The following is a 26997-nucleotide window of genomic DNA, read 5'->3' on the forward strand; positions in this document are numbered from 1 at the left end:
GTATGAAATGAATACCTCAAAGTCAGGGAAGCTGATGTCCAAAGGTCTTATATTGTCCAAGATGACACAGATAGAATGCAAAGTCAGCTCTTTTTGAAGCAGGTGGCTTCTGACTCTATAGTGCAATTGGGTGGTTTAGGAAGCTGGGAGAGATTATTCTAGCATATTAATATTTTGTAGGATTTCTGATATAATATTTATAATAATAACTCTGTTATTTGAATAATAATTTAAAATTTTCTATACACTGAAATATGAAAACAATGTAATTTCATATTTTTCCAAACTTTTTTATAGTCTTGGAAGTCCTTCCAATAATATCGAATGAAATACAAAAGAAGAAATATTACTTAATAACTATTTAGAAATTTCTCCATTTGAAGTGTATTGAATTTGGGTATTTGAGGGAAATATTAAATTAGACCATTCATTTGTAACTGTTTATTTGCCTTTTAGTAAATGCTGAACTTATTTATTTATGAGCCTTCTCTTGCCTGACAGAAAAAGGTAAATTGCAATTGACAACATTGTAAACAAATTTAAATATTTTCTTTCATGAGTAATATGGAAAATTGAAAGGTAATTGATGTTCACTAAAGGCCAGTGTGGATTTTTACAGATAGAACTACAAACTTTTGTCTAAGATGGTATAGTTAAAAGTGATTTTACAGAATTTTTTCCTCAGTATAAACAATTTAAACAAATCCCTTCAGAGCTTGACTCAGTCTTCCCCCATTTTATATGTACATATAAAATAATTATAAAATTGAAATGTATTGAAATGCCTTTTTATCATCCCACATAACTGAATGTGTGAAATATCTTAAACTGCCTGGATATCAGATTTAAATTGGGAGTGTTTCTCCCCTTCTTATAAATAAATGAAATAATGGGAGTTATAGTTAGTGCCAGCTTAGATTCAATAACATACATTTTTTGACATAGTGAAACATGTCAATGCTTAGAATTTTGATTATAGATTATCAATTTATATGTCAAATAACTTAGGTAATAACATTAATTGATAATTGTAATTTTATTGGTTCTGATTTGATTTGTATGACAGAAGACCATGAAGGACATGGAATTCTAAATTATTTTCAGCATTTTATTATTATTTATTTATTCATATGTGCATACATTGTTTGGGGCATCTTTCCCCCCATCCCCTGTCCCCTCTTCCCTCTACCCCCCCCAACTCCCCCTCACTTCCAGGCAGAAACTGTTCTGCCCTCTTCTCCAATTTCGTTGAAGAGAAGACATAAGCAATAATAAGAAAGATATAGCATTTTTGCTACTTTGAGATAAAGATAATTAAAAAGAGAAATTCGTAGCATTGCTTCCATGCACATGTGTATTACAACCCGAATTGGTTCATCTTTACCAGACCTCTTCACTACTTCCCCATTACCATCCCATATTAACCTCTGTCACTTTAAGATTACTATATTAGTTCCTCTACAGTAGGCATATCAAACACTTTGAAGTTTTGGGTTTCCTACCTTTCCCTATTCCTCCTGTAAGCATATTTTTTCAATGTTGTCATATTTTGACAGATTATTGTTCTTTGTTTTTAATTTAATGCAATGTATTTATACAAATCATTTTGAAAGATATCATATAGAACTTTCCAAAAAGGCATATGTAAGTAACCACAAAAAATAGTATATTTCTGTCAAATCAGCTCATCAGTTCCAGCGGGGGTCCTTGGTCCTTGTAGAGACTCAAAAGTCATTTTATTAAAAAATGATAATTTTACATATTATTATTTCTCTATGTGTTCAAGATATTTTCTGTTAGTAATTATTTTTATCATGTGTTTAATAATTTATTATAGTATTGAGTAGTTTTCATAACAAATTTTATATTTCATAATTTATTGAATATCTTTTTCCATATTTACATGCCCATAAAAGTATCCTGTTCATGTCAATTGGTGTAACCTAGTTAGAACAGAAATATTATTTTAAGATTACATATGGTTATTCTTTTTTCTAATCATGAAAAAAACCCTGCTGTCTATATGCCAAGAATTCCAAAAATAAAGAGCAAATAGACAAGCAAATAGTTGAAGTTCACATCGAGTGATGCAGAAAGTAACCTATTAATATTACATATATTGAAACTATTCATAATTTATGAAATTAACTGTAAGTGAATCTATGTAGAATGACATTTCATGGTTTTGATTTTTTGTGATTTGAAAGGGAGATGTATTTCTGTGACATACTGCAGAGGATTTGGTACCAACGTTCCATTCTTTAAGTTTGTTGTACTTTTTTAAAGTGACAAATGGAAGGAGACTGAACCATGAATAAATAACTTTGGTACCCAATAATATAAAGCTACAATGAATGAGGGATTTGGAGCAATTATTTAGGTCACTGAACTTCAAATTAGAAGCTCATTTTTCTGGAAAACTATTATTATGCTTATCAAGAGAACACATTGAATGATGTATTACCTTTTTCATTTACACATTTTCATTTCAAAATGATCAATGTACAATACTTGCAAAACATTACTTTGCCTGTCTTCCAGCAGCTTACTGTTTTAAAGAAAATGTGCTGATATGTTTAGTAGTAAGTGAAGTAAATTATGACCCATTTGAAACAACAAGCATATATTAGCACCTACTTCCAGGAGTTAGAAATCCAGGCATGCTTCAGCAGGGTCCTCCTTCTCAGATACTTTGAATGCTGCTGTCTGTCATGAGCTGAGGCTCCATCATGGCAGTTCACCTGGGGAAAAATTAGCCTCCGTGCTCACTGTCATGGCTGTTGGCAAACATCAGGGTTTGATGGCTTTTGTTGAGAAAAGTTGGTTCCTTTCCATCTGTGAGTCTTGCTGGGCAGCTCACTCAAGGGAGCAGCTGGTTTCCCTCAGAAGAGCAAGGGAAAGAGAGAACAAGAGAGGGAGGACAAGACAAAATCCAAGGATCTTTTGTAAACTGATTTTAGATGTGACATTGTTACTCTTGACATATTCTGTTCTTTTGAAGTAAGTATCTAAATCCACACAATAATAAAAATGAATGGATTACAAAAATATAGGAAAATTTAAGAGGCAAGGATTTCTGTTTGTACTGCTACCAGCTTTTGGTAGGATGTTCGTTTTCTTCTAAGTCTAGAATGTTTCTCTGATTTTTGTGGCTTTGTCAGTCTTCCACCTAGCAGTCTTACTTTGTTTTTTGCCCTTTACCACATCTCTTTTGCCATATAGTGGAATTTTTTAACCACATTTTTCATTTATCTTAAATGTGAGAAGTGGTAAATATATATTCATTTATAAAAATTGATAATTTTCATCCTTTGCAAAGCATTAGGAGATGCCATAGCTGTGTCATAGTTGGACATAAAATGAATTAAGGAAATTAATCAGTAAAATTTGCCCATGACATTATATTATTCCCCATACTCACATGAAATCAGTGCCTGCAGAGATTTAAAAGGAAGGTGATAATTTTTAGCAGAGCATTTTTAGAGATGGCAGGGAACAAGAAGTGATAGGAGAATATTGAGCAAATTAATGTACGTCAAATCTGAATCACTGACTGTAACAAGGGAGCGAGTCTTCTCATGTCCTGTGGTCTTCGATTTGTAGAATACACTGATTATTATTTCTTATCATCTCCCATAAGTTTTAATTTCCCTTGATGAACTTGGGTTTTTGTTCTCATAAAGTTTTCTTAATAAATTCAGTGATTGAATTGGTAAGTGTACCAATTAATTAGTCAAGTACATATGAATTCCCTAGTGTTCATTTAATTGGATATCTAAGAAAGAATCAAAATATAGATATTTAAAGAGGTATGTTATGTAATAACTATTTTTTTATTTTAAAATCTTTTAAAAACCAAAATATGTATATTAGTGTATTTTTGAATTAGTATAAATGAATGATATGGTATTTCCAAAACATTAAATAAAAGTCTTTACAGCAAATACAGAATAGGAGGCTAATAATTATCTTTATAAAGTTACTGTCTATGTAAAATGACATCCTTCAAAAATTATCTACGATTTATTTTAAACATAAGCCATTTCAAAGTTCCATACCTTATTATGTATTCTTTTATTCACACACCTTACTTTTGATTCAATAGTGAACAACTCACTTTTACAATTAATAAACATTGCTAACATTACTCTTAAAATTTGTTAAATTTGAATGTAGCAAACACTGATTAGCTTTTGTGGCAGAAAATTTTCTATTCTTACTACTATTAATATATTAATCTTCAGGACAACAGTTTAACTAAAACATACTGTTATAGTCCTCACTCTTTCAATATGAAACTTGAGATACAAGTACATTATGTAATTTGCTCAAAGCTGGGATTATGAACCTATGAAATTTAGCTCTACATTTGTGAGAGTAGTTAGTTACAGTCATAGTAGCTGGTTATAAGCACCTCAGAGCAGGGGTCTTTTCTGCTTTCATCTTCACTGTATATTCATAAACTCATTACATAAATAAATAAGGGAATAAGTGCATCAACAAGCCATATGAAATAACTCTATCACAAATCTTACTGAATTCAGGAAGCCTAAAAGCAAGGATAATCCAATTTGTTCAGTCATCAGTTATCAGAGACATTGTCTTGTTAATTTCTGGAGGTATTTATTTTGAACTAGTTCAAAGTCTATGATTGCTAGAAGGCTTAGATATTCAAGATCTCCAAATCTACCTTATGGAAAAGCAGGTTATTTTATTTTTAACCACATACAGCTCCATTTAACTCTGTTGTCACATGTCTTATGAACTGAGTTATTCAGATGTAATGACATTTTACTATAAAGTAACATCATATATTTTGTAATATGACGTATTTTAAGTAATGTGATATATTTGTTCACAACATACATAGTCATTTATAGAGGAAAAAAGATAATACATTGTCTATATCATTGAGGCCGCAGATTAGAGGACTATCAAATCAATTTTGAAGTATATTACAATGGGGCAATTAGGAGTTATAAAATTTAATTTTCAAGATCTGATGTAGTTCTTTGCTGAGAAATTCCAATGCTTCTTCCTCAACATTTAGATGAAGATCTTTTGTAATTCAATTACTTGGTAAATACAACACTCATCTTCCTCTTTTGCTCAATAGTGGATGTGTTTGATGTTGATATACAAATAAAACATATTAAGCAAACACTGTGTTTGTTTTTGCTTATTTAATTGGACTTCTTTGGCTTTTACAAGAACTTTCCTTAGACATCACAGACAGCACACCGAGTTCTTGACATTGGCTGAGTACCTTGCAACAAAACCTATGGGACACCAAGAAGTAGAGGAGTAGGAAGGAAATCTAAAGGGGATTATGTTTGAAAAAATATATATCAAAAGCTTGAAAATAAGTTTGTAAATGTTATCTAAAGTAAAAAAAGCAATGATTACAGTAAATATGAAGGCATCTGAAAAGCAATATGCTTCAGCTTGTCATAGCTAAAGTAATTATCAAAATTTCCAGAAATCATGACAATGTAAATAAACAAGTGTGGTTACAATTCGAAGGAACTATTGATACAGGAAAATGAAAAGTATTCTTGGAAAATACCAGTTATTTTCTATAGAATTCACTTTATTTAGGGTATGATTCCATTTAGAAACTGAATTGCTAGAAGAATGATATTAAGGATATAATAGGTCATTCTTTTTGTTTCAATGTTTATCTTTATGTTAATGAAGCTAGATTTTGAGTAACAGATCTGTTTATAAAAATTATAAATGTTTTTTATTGATAAGTCACTCTTGACTATGAACTACCTGCAAACCAGAACAAGAAGTAAGGATTAAAAAAAGACACAAAGAAACAAAAGATGAGTGGGAAACCAGAAGGTTATAAAGGCTGTGACAGGAAGAAATGTATAATTGTTATGGGGAATACAGACTTGTCACCATTACAACCATTGTGCTTGCTAGTTAGCAATCACAGTTTTCTCAGCAGCTCTGACAACTACCTCAGAAAACCTATATGATCTTACTATTCCAGGACATGGCATATGACATTTTCTTCAAGTTCAATTTGAGAAATCCCTGCATTGGAATCCCCAAACATAAATAAAAATATCATGATGACAGGGGCTTGCAGTTTTAACAAGCCCTGCTAGAGCTGTTGATGGAATCTAAACTTGGAAAAATGGGGGGAAATATAGTGAAGCATGGATTTAGTGTCAAAAATATTCTAAATGTTGCATATTAAAAAATACGCATGCTCACAACAGGTCTTGGTGCAACATGAAGTATTGAGAAATCATTATATGTACACATAGATGAGGAATTTACATGAGAGTTGAGTTGCATGTTTTGATAAAATTGCATGTTATTCAATTTCTGTGCATTGCAGTTAAAGAAATTTATTTTGACCTTTTCAAAGCTCCTGCTTCTTTGGTAGTCAAAGAAACCCTTTTGGGTTTTTGAACCCTATGTCAATGAGCAAGAGTGTGGAGCGAACCACAAGTTCTATGATGACTGCAATGCCTGTGGTTATCCCAGCTAAGGCATGAGCAGAAATTTTTAATAATCATTTTATAATAAAAAGTGGTAATGCTTTTTTTCACAATATGTACAAACCATGAAAATCAGCAGCATACATAAATCCACAAAAACAAACTTTGTAATTGGTTCAAAAAAGTGTCAATAAAACTGAGGTAAGAGCATTTAGTTGCTATAAAATTTCAGATTGGGGTCAATAGCAAAGTAGATTATAAATTCCAAATAATTCTGCTGCTCCTGGCTCATGCCTGTAATCCTAGCTGCTAGGGGGGCTGAAATCAGGAGGATTGTGCTTTTAAGGCCAGCCCAGGCAAATATTTCAAGAGTTCCCATCTCCAAAATAACCAGAACAAAATAGACTTGATGTGTGGCTCAAGTGGTAGAATGCCTGCTTTTGAAGGAGAGATGCCCTGAGTTTAAACTCCAGTCTCATTAAAAAAAAAATCACAAATATGTTAAGAAAATGAGTGAGAGGTTATATGCCTACTTAAAATTCTGAGGTTTATTCATTCATTTTCTTTTTTACTTACAATAATAGATATGGATTTCAATTTATATAGTAAAAAAGTCAAGTATCTTTTCATCATTTATAATAATGAGAAGTTTAATACTGGATAAAATGTAACAGAGACAATGTTATTTCTACATGATAAAAAACACTTGTCATAGGGGATTGAACTTTGATCACAAGATAAAAGCGAGTGCACACAAGGGAGATATGAGGATAGGTAAGACACCTAAAAAATTAGCTAGCATTTGTTGCCCTCAACACAGAGAAACTAAAGCAGATACCTTAAAGCAACTGAGGCCAATAGGAAAAGGGGACCAGGGACTAGAGAAAAAGTTAGATCAAAAAGAATTAACCTATTGCTGGATCAAATGGTAGATCGATGTCCAGCTTTTTAAGTAGCCTCCAAATTTTTTTCCAGAGTGGTTGTACTAGTCTACATTCCCACCAACAGTGTAAGAGGGTTCCTTTTTCCCCGCATCCTCGCCAACACCTGTTGTTGGTGGTGTTGCTGATAATGGCTATTCTAACAGGGGTGAGGTGGAATCTTAGCGTGGTTTTAATTTGCATTTCCTTTATTGCTAGAGATGGTGTTCCTTCCTATTATTGCTTATACTCTCTCTACAACAAAATTAGAAATAAGGGCAAAATAGTTTCTGCTGGGTATTGAGGGGGGGAGAGGGAGGGGGTGGAGTGGGTGGTAAGGGAGGGGGTGGGGGCAGGGGGGAGAAATGAACCAAGCCTTGTATGCACATATGAATAATAAAAGAAAAATGAAAAAAAAATGAATTAACCTAGAAGGTAATACACATGCATAGGAAATCAATGTGAGTCAACTCCCTGTATAGCTATCCTTATCTCAACTAGTAAAAACCCTTGTTCCTTCCTATTTTCGCTTATACTCTCTCTTCAACAAAATTAGAGATAAGGGCAAAATGGTTTCTGCCGGATAGCGAGGGGGTGGCGGGAGAGGGAGGGGGTGGAGTGGGTGGTAAGGGAGGGGGGTGGGAGCAGGGGGGAGAAATGACCCAAGCATTGTATGCACATATGAATAATAAAAAAATAAAAATTAAAAAAAAAAACACTTGTCATTTTTAACACAGCTATTGCAATATTTGAATTAAAGAAAGAATATATTTATTTTACTTTGAAATTAATAAAGCACTTTCACCCGAGTTATTGTGAATACTATTCTTTCTATCTGAAACTGAATTATGCACATGGCAAATCTTTATACTGGGCTACAGTGTCCCCAGCAGGTGGTTTTCTTATGACTAATGATTTACAATTCCTGAATATTCAGATTGGTAAATGTGCTGGAGATTTCTAATTGCCAAGCACGTTTTTACCCCCAGCTTGCCTTATGACAGCTTGCCTTCATTTTAAACATGTTGTTATTGAACATGATTTAAAGCAAGTGCCAAAAGTATGAGGTGGCTTTCTGCATTGACTATTATGGGCAAACACCGTGTACAAGCTTTTCTTCTGTCTAACAAAAATAAAAATAAATTATAGTTTTCTGGTGGCTTGCTTAATATATTCAGATTTGAAAAAGGCAGTGACTGCTGCCTTATTGGATCTATTCCAACATAGTATGCCATGAATTATGTCTCAAAATATAATTGAATATCTGTCTCCTTATATTCAATAGTTTAACGCTATAACTTATAAGGAGAGTAGTTCAATTTTAATAATATGTGGCATAGCTAAGATGATATAGATTACAAGTTTTAAATAACATGTTTATTTATTCTAGAAAAGAAAATAAAGCAGTGTCTTGATTTCTAGCTTGAACGTCTAAAGGGATTGCTTTGGTTGATGATGGGTGTAAATATCAATAGGAAAACTCATTATGTGGAAAAGCACTATTCTTGACCTTAACATCTATTAATTATCATCAGTAAAAATTCATTGAAATATTTCTAAATTTGTTCACAAATCTACATTTTGATGCTAATAATAAATGTCATAATTACATTACAAAACTTTGGAAGAATCAAATGACTTTATTTCCTACTAAATTGTAGACACAATGTAGATAAGCAACATCTTGCTTTTATTCTCTGGTGGAATATGGTACTCCAGTATTTATTAAGGAATGAATGACTCAAATTGGAAAATAACAGTGTAAGCAAAGTCTATACAGTTTTTTATGGGTTATACTAAAGAAGGATATATTATATGGCCTAGTGAGAACATTTTCTATGTTTTAGGATTATCGCTATCAGTTTCCACTCATGGAAATTCTTATGTCTTTAATTACCTGGTAATAATTTTACTTTGTTTTGTTTTTCAATATTGAAGATAGAAGGCTAGAATGCATTGACAATCTAACACATTTTAAGTTACTGAGCAAAAATGGATATGAATTTTCACCTTGTGGACACAAGTAGAGAAAAGAAAAATAATGTTATATAAATAGTTTTTTAATCACAATTGTGATCCACTCAGTGTGCAATGGAATCCTGTAATGGTAACCTGAGACCCAAAATGGAAGACAAAGTACCAAGACCATTAATGTGTTTTTCTTCAAAAAAACTTAATGAGATTATCTCTATTTGCATAGTAGCAAACAAAAGGTCAAAGAGGTTTGGTTTTCTGTCAAAATGATACAGATAGTTAATTAATTAGTATTTAATCCTAGGCACATTTGATATTACTATGGTGCTTCCTCTATTTCATTTAGTAAAATTGAACAAGTGTTTAGGGACTCTTCTCTTTTAGGGATTAATGTATTCTTTGAAACTTACATAAGTCAACACAAGAAAATTATCTACTTTCTGTGTTAGGTTTTCAACTTTCCAAATGTCATGATGTCAGTTTGTTTCTTAATATGCTTTTGCCTTATACTTTGCTGGTTTTTAATAATATCTCCTAACAGTGCACATAACTTGCTCCGTTAAAAGTAGAATCAGCCCATGAGATTGTTTGTAATTCCTAAAAGGCTTATTACTCACTAAAACAAACCTTCCACTATCTATTTGAAATTTTTTGTCATGGGGTCAGGTTGCATTGCTGTTCACAAAAGTTTTCCCTTAAGTTTGTGTCGCTGCTTACTTCTGTAATTATTTTATTGATGTCTTGGCTTGCTCTACTTGGTTACCCTAAAGCAGCAAATGATATGATTTATTTAACACTGCTTTTCTTTTATGCTTATTCTTTTTCATAATAGCATAGTGCATGGAACATAGTAGTCTGCCATTCACCTATACTGAACCAAATTGGCTTAAACCACAGAAATTATTTTAAATTATTTTTCTCTTCTAGTATTTAGTGAAAGCAATGATGTTCTAAAATGCTCTACTATTTTTACATAAAATGATGTTTGTCTTCTCCAAACATATTATTGTTGTATAATTTTCCAAATTAATTGCTGGTTCATAATTTCTAGCAGTATCAGTGCTTTTTTAGTACATACTACAAGGGACATTTCCTAATTATTTCTTTTATTTCAATTCTTTTTATAACATAACATATTGTTCTTATTTGCTTACCAAGTGTTAGCAGTGTGATTTTTATTTTTAACTGAAACAGTATTCCTCATCATACTCCAGTTCAAGCATTAACAACACTAGAAGTGTCCTTATTAACTTCATACTAGAAGTCATTCATATTTTAAAGAATATTGTGATTTATGATTTATAAATTATCATTTAAGTGATAACTGCATATTTATTCAATGTACATTGTTTTATATATATATATATATAATTGACAAGAACAGTCATTACTCACCTCTGTAATCTGTGAGCAACATAACTATTAGTGCTTATTCTTTTACCTTTCTTCTTCTTTTTTTTCTTTTTGGTAGTACTGGGATTTAAATTCAAGATGTCGTGCTTGCTAGGCAGTGGTCTACCTCTTGAGCTATGTCTCTAACCTTTTTAGCTCTGGTTATTTTTGAGATTGGGTCTCACTTTATGCCTGGTCTGGCCTCACCTAGAATCCATGATCCTCCAGATCTCCACCTCCTGAGTAGCTAAGATTACAGGTGTGAATTACAGCATCTGGCCTCTCTGTATTCTTTGTTTTAATTTGTGTTCGGCTTTCTAGCTATACTGTTTTCCTTAGCAATTTGTGTGTAACCTAGAAAACAATTCTGATATCTTCTCTCTCACACTGACAATCCATTCTGAAAATAATCACAGAAATAATAGCTGAGATATGTTATTACATGAGGTTAAGTAGCTATTCTCAACAACATAGATCGTATGATATTTTATGCACATTGAAGAACATATTAAAATGTCATAAAGAAAAACAAATGTAGTTTGGTAGCAATAAATGTAAGACAATATGAGTCATAAAAGAACAATGTATCATAATGAACCAGTAAAGGTCAAAGGACAGAAAAACTAATACTTAAATCTGTAAATAGCTAGACTTCCTACAGTAAAGGAAAATAACACACATAGCAATTAAGAAGAGTGAAAATGAGATTTAACTCACTTGTTGGAAAATCAGTGAACTTGTCTCAATGCAGTCAGGAAGAAGAGAATCAATACATTTAAGGTAGAATTTTCTATAATTATCTGGTGTTTTAAATACTTTAGTATAAATGTATATAAAATGTTTACATGAATTGTGTGTGACAGAAAGAGAAAAACAGAATCAGAAAAAAAGAGAGAAATTGACAAAAGCAGAGGAGAAAATGATTTTCATTAGATATTATAAAAGTTTATATTTGACTTACAAATTTATAAACTTTTTAAATGAAATAAAATTTTTAAATCTATGTTGTACTTAGACTCTAGCATTATACATATTTATGACAAATGCTTTTGAATGAAGGTGAATTGAGTTTATATGTCACTAACTCATGTGATGAAGGGGTTTCACATGTCATCTTTTCTGATTAGTACAGAAATACGCAGAACTAATGGTTTTATATGATAAGAAGGTATATAAAATTCCTAGGATCAAACCTGTCATAATCTTACAGAAGAGAAAACTTGAAGACAAATAATATGTAGTCTATAATGTACACACATACATACTTTCACATATATACATTCATGTATATACATTTATATTTGTATATGAATATATATTATTCTCCAAGAAAGGGCAATTAACTCTGAAAGAGTCAGTGGAATTGAGCAAGCATTCTGGTTCACATGTTTAATCCTAGTTACTACAGAGGGGCTAACCCACAAGACCCCATCTTAGTCAATAAGCCAGGCATGGAGGCATCCCTTTTCATCCCATCTACATGGGAAAGAATAAATAGGAAGATCATGATTCAAGTCCACCCCAACATGATCCCTATTTGAAAAATAACTAAAGCAAAAAAGCTGCAGGCATGGCTTATGTGGCAGAGTGACTGCTAACAAGTAGAAGACCCTGAGTTCAAATCTAGCCCATCAAAAAAATTAGTGGAATTGCACAGAAGTGATCATTCAGCTTCTTCTTGAAATACATGTTTATGATCTATGATCTATCAAACTTATGAAGTCTTATGTAGATAAAATTACATGATGAGTGTTTCACTATTGATTAAACTCTAAGGAAATTTGTGGAAATAATTTATGTTCAAATAAAACACATTAATTTTTAAACCTTAAATGATCTTTGTAGGATTAATTGAAAATAAGGACAGTGTAAAAACCACTGTGGATTCTTCTCCATTGAACTACATATAGTCTTAGGGGAATCTCTAATTTCTTGGAGATTCAGGTTTCTTATATCTAAAACAAGTTGATAAGACATTTATTACAGAATTCTTGAGAAAAATACATAAGATCATTTGTATGGTTTAATTGATATACAGAGTTGTTATTTTCTTTGACTTTACTTAACCATTATGTAACTCTGGAGAAACATACTCACTTATGCAGTGAGCATCTCAAGTGCCTAACATTTGCCAAATATTGGAAACCTGGGATATGGAAGTGACAGATAGTTGGACTTGGCAATTTGTTGGGGAGTAAAGTTGATTCAGTGACAAATGCTTGGCAGTAAGAGCAGGCTATTCACCTCACTTGCAACAAGTGTAGCAGTACAGGGGTCACAAATAGCTTTCTGGGAAAGAGTTCAAAAGTAACTAGTGGCCTCTATCCTACATACTGGGATATGGAATGACAGTAAGCAGAACCAAGGTAGTAAGTCATATACAGAAATAGATGGAATGAAGAAAGATGAAACCTAGAGAATGAAAGAGGCCAAATGAGTGGTAGTCTAGATCTCTTATTTTGTGGGGCACAAAGTCTTTGAATTTTACAAACCCACATTTCAGGAGCAATGTAGATCCTTTAAAGCATTTGGAAGATGTAAACTGTGAATTATGCTTGGCATTTCCTGGAACTATAGCAACTATTACCAGATACCAGAATATCTCATATCTCATTTCTTTCCATTCATGCCTATTTTGAATCGAAGTGTCTCAAAGAAATTGTTCATTATTATTATCCATTTTCATTTAATGCAAATGTATAAGCTCTAATTTACTGACATATCAATGATTAAATAGGAACTTTCTTGTCAATATCCCTGTGAAAGTTAATAAATGTTGTGATTTCTTATTGATTTTTTTTTTTGGACCTGCTGGTGATAAAACCCATGGTACTGTGATTGCTACAAATGTGCTCCACACCAGGCAACATCATCAGGCCTAATACATGTTTTTATATTAAATATTTAAACATCATGTTATTGTTTTTATACCACTAAAAGTTTTAAGAATAAATCTAAAATACTGATTCTGAAAAATGATTTATCCAAAATTTATTTTACTTTCATGGCATTTTTTATACTACAAATGTTCACTTACTGGAATTAATCATTTTATTAGCTTTCCCAAAGTAAAATAAGTTCTATAATATACTAGCTATATTTGTTCATTTAAATGCTTTACTCTTTTAATGGGATACCATTCCTCCTACCTAATGTGAGGTTGTCAATAAAGTATCTTTTATGATTCACTGAAAACACATTTTTCCTATTTTCATTTTATAGCTGGCATGATAGCTAATGAGGGAGGATAATCTTTATGAAATGCCTGTAAGAAGTGTTAGTACACTCATTAAAATTAAACAAAATTTTAAATGATTTAGTGTCATTGAAATGAACTGTGATGGTTGTAGTAAGAGCTGCAATGAGTAAGAGCTTGGTCTTACATGTTTAAATCTTCATATGGTTAACAATTTACCAAGCGCCAAGTAAATTGTTTGTTCACTTAAAACATTATATGCTTTATAACATTCTGACCTTTAAAATAAGTTATTTGTTAATTTAAATTGTGTTTACAAATTCATTAAATGATGTTAAGCTAATTTTTGTGTGTTTATAACTCAATAACTCATCTTGATTTTATTGTATTTGATTCAATGCCAAATTATTATAGGGATAAAATAAACTGCTATTGGTTATTTGGTAATTAATAGTATGCACCTTGCTAATGTATACATAATAGTTTATACTCAGAAATATGTCACTTTTTGAAGTAATTTCCTTTCATTAATTTTGCCAGTATGTCCTTTTTGGATTTTATTAAATTTTATCTCCGTCATTAAGCTCACTCTTATGACCATAGAGAGTTTAATCATTCTTTCCTTTCTATTAATAACATACAATGTATCACTTTAAAATTGAATTCATGTACTCTAATGCTGTATATAAATGTACATATATATGTACACACACACTCTAAAATACTCCAGTGTGTATATATATATGTGTGTGTGTTTGTGTGCATACATATTCTTTGATCTTCTGCTAGACTAAAGCAATTTTTAAGTCCCTAAAGCATTTAGTACAATGTTCAAAAATGCTTGTGATACTAAATTGAATTGATATCAACAACTTAATACACCAGCTAAACATCTGTGTGTCACATTTTGCTAGGAGCTTTGTTCCATTAAGCATAATGTTTCATTCTGCTATTTTAAGTGTGCAATAAAAAATAGGAGCTAGTATAAAAGAAATTCTGTTAAGACCTTTCATTTGGCAAAAGAAAAATTCTAAGAATATAATAATGAAAATAGATTAAAACAAATGACAGAAACAAAAAATCAAAAGCAAATTTTTAATAAATGAATAGGCAATAAACATAATTATCACTGAAAAATAAGTAGTTTTTCAAATAATGTAAACAAATTCCTTGCAAACTTTATTTTAGCATACAAAAATATGTTTAAAATGTTTTAATCTAGCTCCATAAATATCATTACAAGACTTGATATATTTCTGTTTTTGTATGCTTTATCCACAAGTTATATTTGAATAGAGAACATTATCCTGAAGGAGGTTAGCCAGGCTCAGAAGACCAAAAATCACATGTTCTCCCTTATATGCGGACTTTAGATCTAGGGCAAAGGCAGTTGTCGGACTTGGGTCACATGCTAAGGGGAGAGCACATATGGGAGGTATGGGGATAAGTAGGAAACCCAAAATTTGAAAGTGTTTGATGTCCCCACTGCAAAAGAGCTAATACAGTAACCTTAAAGTGACAGAGGTCAATATGGGAAGGTGACTGGGAAGTAGTGAAGAGGTCAGGTAGAGACGAATCAATTCAGGTTATAACACACTTGTGCATGGAAGCAATGCTAGGAATCTCTCTGTATAGCTATCCTTATCTCAACTAGCAAAAAACTCTTTGTCTTTCTTATTATTGCTTATGTCTTCTCTTAAACAGTATTGGAGAAAAGGACAGAACAGGTTCTGCCTGGAAGCCAAAGGGATTAGGAGGAAGGAGAGGGCGGGGGTCAGGGAGGACAATGGACCCAAACAATGTATGTACATATGAATATATGAATAAAGAGAAAAAAATAAATTTACATTTCCAAGAAAATCCCAAGTTAGGTCCAATAGCTCAAGTCTGTAATCTTAGTTCCTTGGGAATCTGACAGGGGGTGGGATCACAGATCCAGGCCAGTCCAGTCAAAATGCTAGAGAAACCCCTTCTCAATAGACAACACTGGGCATGGTAGTATGTCCCTATTAACACAGTGACTTCAGTAAGGGGCTCCTTTGTTTACCCTTTGTGTCATTTATTTCTGGTATAATAATAATAATCAATAGCCTTTATCATAGTTAGATACTCATGCAATTCCTCAAGTAGACTACAAGTCTGTAGTAAGAAAAAGTCTATGTTTCTTTCATCTTTGCCTCCCTGATAATGACCAATGTACATGAATTACATATTGTCTACATTTAAATGCTGAATGATGACTCAGTTGTCATTTAAAGGCACTAAATATTAGCATCAAAAAAGCAGTGATTTTCCCTTTACTTTTCATATCAATGTTCGTTTAGAGTTTTCCTCTGATGTGTGGCCTACATTTTCCATGTTCTAGGTCAATTACAGATCTTACAAAACCTAAATTTAATTTTATTATACCACCCTTTTATATGATGTGACTAGAAATGTGTTAATAAAAGCACAATGGTAAGACTATAACAAATGGATAGCAATACTGGAAGGTGTATGACTTAGATAAGAGTTGCCATATGAAAAAGCACAGCAGCTTTAATACATACACAGGTGGAAAGGAAAGCAATAGCAAATTGAAAAATGCAAGGTTTTGCTCACAAGGTGACCTGGGAAAAAGACAGTCAATGGGGGTGAAGAGTTCGCGGGTTTAATAATAAATAGGTTTACATAAATAATTAGTTTGTGACAGTTTTAATGACAACTCAGCCATGAGAGCAGATAAATCTACATATTGAGAGAAAGCAGTTAGAATGTTGACTTGAAGAATGACAAAGGTAAAGAGGATGCATTTGAGTGGAGACAGGCAGCTTGTCTAAATATGGCTAATATTAAATACAGGTGATTATAGCATTTGAAATTGAAATTAAAAATAATCTCTGATTCACTTATTTTAAAATTGCCAAATCCCCTCAGCTGCATATTTCACAGGTGCTTGAGCAGTTGGAACAACAAGCATATCCAATGATTTAAAAATAACATTCACGGGTGTCACCTGATGTCACTCCAGATAAGAAATGATGTTCCCAATCAAACAGAACACTCTCTGGCATTCATCCTAACACCTCTTCAACCTGTGCTACACATTTATATCATGAATTTTAAAATAATTTTTTGGATCTTGAACATATTAAATAGATTAAGCTTTCTAAAAGTTGTAAACACAGAACAACTGGAGTACTTTCATTTTGGAAACTGTATGTATGTGCACAGCTCTTTATAAATGATTGGGTTTTGGGAAAAATACATGCTTTGATATTTTTCCTCCAAAATAAAACAAACTGGGTTAAGTGTTCATTCAGGATTCATGACTTCTTTTTCTTCAAGAAAAAGATTAAGATCTATAATTCTGGGCTTCTCAAGTATACAGCATCCTAAATGTATTGGCTCAGATGTGGGGAAAGAAGAAAGCACTTACCGAGACACTCAGGCAAGAACATGCTAAGTGCTTGTGGGCATTCACTTTTTCCAGTAACATTCCTATAAGGATCATATTTTATCTATTTCATAGATTAAGTAACTGAGCTCTTGAAAGTTTAAGTTTATTTTCCAAGCTCATAAAGAAACTCAAATTCTCTAGAAGCCCAAGATTTTCTGTTTACCTACTTAAACATTTCTGCAAAGATTATTCCTCAATCTTTATTTGGAAAAAAATAATGAAGTAGATTTTAAAATGTGTTATGTTAACTCCCATAATGTTCTCCACATTTGACATTATAGCATGTAGACAAACAATCTAGAATCATAAATTCATTTATTACTACTACTAAGCTTACAGACTAGTGTTCTTCAAGCATCTGCACAAAACAGAGCTTTCTTAAAACATGCTGTTACAGACTACATTCACTTCCTATTAATCAGAATTAACTACCAACTAATTTAGAGTGATATTAGCTCTATCTTGCCCCAAATCTTTGACAGGATCATGGACAGGCACTCCCTAATGTTATCAGGAATTGTGGTTGAAAAATATTATGGACGGGATCATAGCAAATGAAACATAGTGACAGAGGGAAGATAATGAAAGTATAATATCCAGTAACACATGATTACTGAGATAATTTCAACAATGTTTTTTACCATCTCTCAATACCCAAAATCCAAAATCTGAAAGAAAAATTGAAAGGATGTATAAATCTAGTCTTGATAAATGCCATTTTGTGAGATTTCAAAGAAACAGGATATTTTGGTAGAATTAAGTCAAAAGAAACAGCTGTCACTTTCTTGTGATTTATGTAGATGGTTCTTTGGTCCTGAGCTGTGTGGACACAGGAGGTGCACTCTTGCCATTTGGAAAATCACTTGTATTCTAGTTTTTCACCAAATATCATAAAACTGGTTTGATGTCTTCTCACTCATTAATAAATAAATTAAAGAGACAATTAATTACTAATATACTAATATATTAAGGGACAATAAATATAATTTTTCAGACTACAAAAATCTACTAAATATCAGCTCATTACCACCAATTATAGGTATACTTATAATTGATGTGGTTTTTGTCTCAGTCTACATCTTGATCACAAAAGCATACAAAGAAAATTTTACAAATTTAACCCGCTAAAAAGATTGATTGATTTTATCTTATTCAACATTTGTATTTGTAGCCATTTGTAGAATTTTAACTTTATTCGATTGTGTAATGTGAAGATAATTTGAATGTGGTGGACAGTATAATTAATGAACTCTGTCCAAAAAGGTATTCAAAAAGTAGTATGACAAAAAGTAGTACATATATCAATAAAAAATAACTTTAATTAAGTTTTTCCCAAAGTTTACACTAATATGTCTATTATTACATTATGTATTTCCAAGTTCCTTAAAGTACATTAGTTGAAAATGCATTATTTCTTTTAATATGTTATATAATACTAATAGTTATCAAAGAACTGAACTTAAAATTAAAGCCAATTTATGAAACAAATCAAGTAATTTTTCATGAAAGGTCAGAATGCTTAGTAAATATTAAACCAAATAGCCCATTAGAAAGGGCATACTTTTCCCTATGCATATATCTTTATTTCAGAACTATAACACCAGCACAAAATTATGAAAATCATAAAAATAAGCATTTGTTAATCTTTGCTTATTTAAAGTCATAAAGTAAATATACCAAAGTTAATGCAATGATAGAATTAAAATTATAATTCAAAAGTATCAAAAAAATGACTATAAATTCATGTGAAAAACAGAGATAATGGATATGAGTACATCAATATTTATTATATCTTAATTCATACACAATCATTAAGACATAAAATAATTTCATCAAAATTTGTAATTTAACATGTAATTGTTTTAGAGATTACTTATTCTAATTCACCTACACTTATATATTACATCTGTGAGAATTTTCTTATGAACAAAGTCTTTCCCTATACGAAAATATTAAATGCTTAATAACAACACAATTTGTTTGATGTTGTTAAAGTGTTAAAACAGAATCATTTATGGCCATTTAATGGTATTTGTATTCCTATACATGTGCTACTTCCAATTACAGAAGACTGTCTTATTTCCCCAATTGTTAGGAAAACAAGAAAAGTTGTTTATCTTAAGAAAGACAATTGAAGATTGAAAAGAAGTTATCAAGCACAATGATTATAGACTGGTACTACTTTTTGGGTGGTTATTATTAATGATAAATTATATTTACATAGCTGGACATGATAGTGCACATATATAATCCCAGCACTTGGGATCATGATGCAGAAAGATTGTGAGTTCAAGGCCAGTCTGGGTTAAAAGCAAGATCTTGTCTTAAAAAAAACCAGACTGGGCAAGGGTGGCTAATGTCTATAAATTCTAGCAGCTAGGATTGCAATTTGAGGCAAGCCTTGTGGCGGGGGCAGGGGGGAAGCAAGACCCCATCCCAAAAGAAATACCCAACACAGAAAATTGTTGGTGAAGTGCCTCTAGTAGTAGAGCACCCACCTAGCAAGTATGAGGCCATGCGTTTAAACCCCAGTGCTGCCAAAGGAAAAAGAATGAAATTATACTCACTTAAACATGTAATTGATTTTTTAAATGATGATCATTTTTTCTCCTGAAGGACTTTGTTGTGTATTTAAAGATTAGACTTTCAGTTGAGTATCTAGAAATTAAATATTTTAAAAATGTTTCTATCAAAACAAAATGATTGTTGAAATAGATTTCCCTCTGGCATTTGGTCCTTTGATAATCAAAATATGCCTACTTTATTAGTAATATTATGTTTGGTTTATAAAATAAATCAACAGATCATGCAAAATGCAACATATTCCACAAATAATGTAAATGTGGAAATTGTTCTCTAGCTTGCTGTAAATAAGGTGTCACTTAAGTGAGCTGTACTTCAAGCCTAGTGAAATCTATCATTAGAACAATTTAAAATAGTTTAGAGATGAAAAAGAACATCACCTGGAACTGAATGATTGTTTAATGGTAATAAAAACTCTTAAGAATAGATAAGGGCAAAATAGTTTCTGCTGGGTATTGAGGGGGTGGGGGGGAGAGGGCGGAGTGGGTGGTAAGGGAGTGGGTGGGGGCAGGGGGGAGAAATGAACCAAGCCTTGTATGCACATATGAATAATAAAAGAAAAAGAAAAAAATACTTAAAGTAAAAAAAAAAAAAAAAAAAAGAATGGATAAGCAAAGTTCCAAAGAATCATAACATGATATTACAGTGCAGTCAGCTCTCCTATTTCCAGGACTTTTGAGTGCAGAAGGCATCAGTCTGTTGTTTAAATTATGTCAGCACATCTTTACCTCTAACTGCTACAGGCAGACCTTTGAGGTGATCAAGAGCAATGGGCTAATTTCACAGATGAGGCAGCTAGGGGGCACATTCAGGTAAGATATAAATAATCACCTGGATATCTTATACACAATTTGTGTGCATTTATGCAGTGATACCAAATCATAGGTATTCTGAAATACTACTGATAACACAAGATTCTAACCTAGTTATTCTGACTCTGTGCCCATGCATCTTAGTATGCTACCTTATACTTGAAATCCACAAAAAATAGCTTTTAAGTCTAAAAGCAATGATTGACTTGAATATCATGGAAATGATTGTGTAAAATGTAGGATTATTTTATATAAACATTGAAGACTTATCACAATTGCAATCCAAACGAGAAGAAATAGAATTTATAGAAGGTATTATAGTTATTATTTTGAATTACTAATAAAAATGTGATTCAGGTAGTACAGAAAAAAATATTATTGTCCAATGTACCAAATGTAAGCAACACCCATATTTACCTAAAGTACAATGATTGTTTCCTTATCAGAGGGTTTTTTTTATTTGTTTGGGTTTTTATTTCATTTACTTTTCAGTAAAACTTAATGGATTGAGAATCTCAGCCACTACTGAATGCATTATCCTAAAAAATAGACTCCAAAATACACTGACCTTGTCATAACCTAAAATGCTCTCTTCAGAACTGCTCAATTCAAAACAAAACTGCACTTGCTATGTCACAGCACTACCAGCAGTAATTTTAGGTAACTGTCACTTTTAAAGTACCCATCAACTGCACCTAAATATACATTATTTTCATATAAAAACCCTGGTTATCTTCTTTCAACATATATTTCAAAGAAAGGTAATACAGTGAATAAGCCTTAAAAGCAAGTCCCTTTCCTTGTTATGCTACTGTGAAAGAAAATTGTAGTCATTAGTCAAAGAAGTGAATAAAATTGGTTATATGCACACAGTGACCTTGATATTGATTTTTAAAAAATATTCTTATAACCTGCATGATACCAAAACAACTACTGTTTCACAACCTCACCTCTATAAAGAAACTATTTTCCATTTGAAAACATTATACACTTGACAGTTAAAGAAAGAGCATATTGGTCAGAACATTTCAGTAGATGGGATTATAATGGAGTCAGAGACATGATTTTATGGTAATATAACCACTTGCAATTTGAGGCACATGGATTCTTTAAAATTTATCTTAAGCTTCATGAAGTTTTGAACAAGCAGTAGTGCATATGAAACAGTATTACAAGCTTTAAATATTAAAAATTATATTAGAGACTACCAAATGTACATTGGCTTATGCTTATTTGTTTAATCACAAATTTTGCAATTGTTTTCCATACCTCTGAAAAAAGTTATAATTCTATCTCTGCTTTCGAGCAAAATACTAGTATTTTTTTAAAGATGTTGACTGTGAGCCCCAGGCAGTCTCTAGGTGTTTTTTAGTTCCTGAGATTTCAACTAAGAAAAGTACCATTAGTTCCAATTTTGATTATGATATTCATGATGTGACCTCAGTGCAACATAATTTTTTGGTGGAAATTTGGTGACATGTTTCCTCAAGATAAAGACAGAGACCAATACGTGCAGCATTCTCTGCCACTGTCTAAATGTGTCAGAGTCCATCAATGTCAACATATTGAAATGGAAAGCAGAAACAATCCTTCTTATGTTTGTCTTTGTGATGTCAGACATATAGTTCAAGTCATTGGAAGTATCTTGGTGTCTGACTAGTTGAATATTTATGGTATAGGTATGCAATGATAATAGTTACTAGACATAATAAACAAACTAATTTGTTTAGTTTACAGGTAAAAACATATTTGAAATATTGTATTTAATTATTGCCTCTCTATTTTGAGAAAAATTGGGACATGCATAGGATGGTGAAAGAACTTAAATAATCCCCTATGGAAAAATAATTTGAGTTATCAAAAAATTCAAATTTAAGAAGAGAATGGTAGCTTGGTTCAATGGTCATGCATATAATCTTAGCTACTCATCACAGTTTGAAGGCAGCTCAGACAAAAAGTTTGAGAGATCCTATCTAAACAAATGACTGGGTATGTGGCAGGCGCCCATCATCCCAGCTCAGTGGAAAACATAAATGGGAGTATTGCTCTCCAAGTTGGTCTAGGCGTAAATGTGAAACCCTACTTTAAAAATACCTAAAAGCAGAAAGGGTTGGGGCATGGTACAAGGCCCCGAGTTCAAATCACAGTACCACAAAAAAAAATATAGTATTTATTTCAAATCCATTGTAAGTGGAGACTACCCTAAACTGAGTCTAAAAAGAGTAAGAAAGACCTGGAATCATTGGGGAAAGTTACTAGGAAATTCAATATGAGATAGACTTCCCTGAAAATTATTATCTGTCTGAAACTAGACTATGTTGTCAGCGTTAGATGTCTTAAAGGATGGGATGAGTCCATCTGATTGAGAGACTGGAAAGAATTCATGACTGGAGTAGAAGAGAATTTCATAAGGAAACCACTACTGACTTATGTGATTTTGATATTCTGTGAATTTAAGAACTAGAGTATTTCTTTTAATGAACTATTTTTTCCAAATATTTCATTGTTCCAAACATTCAAGACAAAAATTTCCCAAGTTGAACCACACAAAATTGGCAGTTCTTTTCATTCAAGACATTAGAGTCATGCAATTTCATGTGGTTATCTATGTTCTTAGTTCTCTAAGACTACTCTCTGAAACATGATAGAAATGAGGAGGAAAAACAGTTCATCTTTGTATCATTTGCTATGCTGATAAAGTTGAAATTGAATCCAGGAGATTATATGTGTTCCCTACTTAGTTGAATTGGCCATAAATTATAAAAGCTAAGTTTTCCAAACTCTCTGCACCTAATTTAATTTCTTGTACTAAATCAGTCCCATAGAAAAACAAACAAAACCAATTCAAAGGACAAAAATGTTCAGACAAGCTAATAGTTGTGAAAACTGAAAGTTGTACCATGCTGAAGAATTTATGCTGTAATTTATGGTGTAGATATATGTAATTGTATGCAGCACATGATGAATTTATGGAGATATTATTATATGAGGAAAAGCAAAGCCCAATGAAAAGAAAAATGCGAGAAAAAGGTAATGGTAAAAGATGTTAACCACTGTAAACCTAATTTAGTACATTTGGACTCAATTCCAAATGACACTTATTCTATAAATGACTCTGAACAAGACATGTAATCTTTAATATTATGAATCATTTCATTTGTAACATTAGTTGGTTAGATTAATTGAACTCTAGATATATTGTGAAACCTAAAATTCTTATATTCTAGAAACAAAACATAGCATCTTAGTAAATGCAGTTCAGAAAGAAGAAAATTTAATAGTGAAGTCAATATTTTATTATAATTAAGTTAATGGTGAAAATATTTAGAGATAAAAATTAATTGTTGATAGATTTAGCCCATGAGAGAAAAACATGTACATATAATACTGGACTTTTGACTTGAATTTCTATACTTTGGTTAAATTCATTGCATAAACTTGATTTGAATCCCAGTTTGTTCCATGGTTGGTTTTGTTAGTGTGGCAAACTTGAGAATATGCTTGTTAGATTTCCAACTGTAGAATCTAATTAACTTGTGACCAAAGCTGTTGTGCCCTAGAAGTCCATCACTGTGGGTTATACAAAGGCCCCATTGCTCATTGGCTGAGTGTCTGACAGTCTTCTTCTCCTGTCTCCTACCTCTTTGATTAGCATATACATTTCCACTAATAAATTTCTTATACAGGCAATCTTATCTTGGCATTTCCATCTTGGAGGAACTGGAATAATAGAATATACAAATTTTTTACCTTTTTTGAGTTTATTTATCTGTAAGTTGTAGTAAATATCTAACTTATTTGGTTGTTATGCTATTAAAGGATATTCTCTATGAGAACTTATCTACAGTTTATACAAGACTAGTATTTGCTATTGTGGTAGCCAATCTGAGCTAAACTATAATATTTTTAAATTTCATTATATTTTGAATCTTATTCCTCCTGTTCCTAGTATGCACTCAATTTAGATTGCACTCTCTCTAAATGCATATATATATGCATATATATGTATATCTATAGAGAGAGATACACATATATATGTACATATTTCTTTTATCTCTTAGTACAACTATCACTGAATCTATCTCTTTCATAGAATTTTAAATAGATGTAATATTTTTGGCACTGTGGTTTGACCTCAGGGCCTACACTTAGAGCCACTCCACCATCCCTTTTTGTGATGGAGTTTTTCTAGATAGGGTCCCACAAACTGTTTGTCTGGGCTGGCTTTGAACTGCGATCCTCTTGATCTCTGCCTCCTGAGTAGCTAAGGATTTCAGGTATGAGCCACAGCTGCCCGGCTTAGTTGGAATTTTTTTTCTCTCTAGGTCTACTATTACACTTAACAGACAGCTCTCTGTCTCTGCCATATTTATATTCTTGGAAATCTAGCACTAAGGATACTCAATAAGTGTCAATAAACAAAATAAAAATGAAAATAATTTAAGATTGGTTTACCAGTGTTAAGGAATCATATTAAATCGAAATTTGCCATAGGAAAAGTTTGACATTTTCCTCAAATGCAATGAAAACACTTCACTTCAAAGAAAAGAATTACAAAACAAGATATGTGTCTTAAATTTATTATGACAGCTACTCTGTGGAGGTTTTTGAAACTAGTGCTGTGTTTGATATACTGCAGATTTACAGTTGTCCTGTACCCATTACCACTGTAACTTACTAATCCTATCTATTGGTACTCAGTTCATTGTTTTTTTGCATTAATAACTATTCTATAAACTAATCTGTGCTATAAAACTTGTAACAAAAAGTGGGGGTGGCAGGAAAGAACGAGCTTTCCAATATTTAACCACGATGAGTTGTGTTAGTTAGCTATCTTTACCTGTGACCAAAATACCTGACAGAACAATTTAAGGGGAGGAATTGCTAATTTTGACTCATGATTTTAGTACCTCATTCTACCATAGCTGGCTCCATTGTCTCTGGGACCATGTTGAGGCAGAGGATTATAAGGTAGGAGCACATGGCAAAGGCTACTCACCTGACAGAAAACAGGGGGCAGAGAAAGGGAAGGGAAGGACCCACTTCTTCCATCAAGGTCCCACCTCCTAAAGTTCCCACCAATTCTCAGTATAGCACTACCAGTCAGGGACCAAGTGCTCAGCATATTAGCATGTGGAGGACATTTCATATCCAAACCATAATCATCAGTACCTTTCATTCAGGAAAATCAACTGACTGGAATTAGCAGTGATTCATTAATAAAATCTAGTGAAAAGCTCCCCCTACCATCCTGAACCCTGGCGTCATCAAGTAAATGATATTTACTATTTAAATCATATGAATATCATCTATATTAAATGCATAAATAAGACATTTTTAAAAGTTTCAAAGTTTGATAACTGCAAGGGTATATTATAAAGAATCTTAGACACAGGTATATGGTAAAATACTTCTGAGTTTCAGTATTTGTTTTAAATTTTATTAGTTGTGTGGACATTGGTTCCTATACTCTTAAACATAAAAGAATGAGAATACAAAACATATTCCATAGCTAAACCTAAATGACACTGTCTCAGATTATCTGTGGTTCTTATCTCCTCCATTAGTGCAAGTAATGGAGTATTTGAATTTCAAAGTGCAAGTTTATCTCATTGTTCCATTATACAAGTAATAAAAGTGACCTATGTGAGGATATTAGATTAGTGATCTTACTTAGTATTCACCTTATGCTTAGAAGGTGTGAAATTGTTAACTCATTCAAATCAAGTCATTATCCAGTTATGTAACAAATAGTCTTCTGCTTAAAAAGCTTAACTAAGCAGGTGCAGAGGGAAAGGAACAGCTCTATCATATGCTTCAGGAGACCCTTTCTGCTGCTGTTCTTTTTTTTTTTTTTACATCTCATTAACAACAGAATTAACTATTGCATATTGAGTGTATGGAGGAAATTGGGAGACATTAGACATTGTGAATAATCTTCTTAAAAATATTTTAAGCTCTAAAAAGAGTTGAGTTTTGTTTCTTTATAAATAAACTATAGACTAGCATCCCTTTGAACCACTTTGATCCACTGATAGATGGGAACAAGATGAATAATGTCTTATTAGTTTACTATAACTGCTTTAACAAAATGCCATATATCTAGTGTCAAGATGTTGGGAGATTTGTTGGTCGGTCTGCTCTTTTGTTTCCTTTTTTTTTTCAGTAATCTTTTCACTTGCCGTGAAGATGGCTGCTTCCTCACTGTGTGTACACTGCTCCG

At 32.2% G+C, this 26997-nt stretch overlaps 1 protein-coding gene and 1 long non-coding RNA gene across 6 annotated transcripts in view; both read left to right on the top strand.

Annotated features, from left to right (window-relative positions):
• Cadm2 (cell adhesion molecule 2) overlaps positions 1-26997 on the top strand; it is a 1035444-nt gene that overhangs the window by 216829 nt on the left and 791618 nt on the right. The window lies entirely within an intron of this gene.
• Positions 1-26997, top strand: part of LOC141423224 (uncharacterized) — a 78326-nt gene that overhangs the window by 43225 nt on the left and 8104 nt on the right. The window lies entirely within an intron of this gene.

This window comes from Castor canadensis, chromosome 5 (assembly GCF_047511655.1).
Source record: "Castor canadensis chromosome 5, mCasCan1.hap1v2, whole genome shotgun sequence".
Classification (NCBI taxonomy): domain Eukaryota; kingdom Metazoa; phylum Chordata; class Mammalia; order Rodentia; family Castoridae; genus Castor; species Castor canadensis.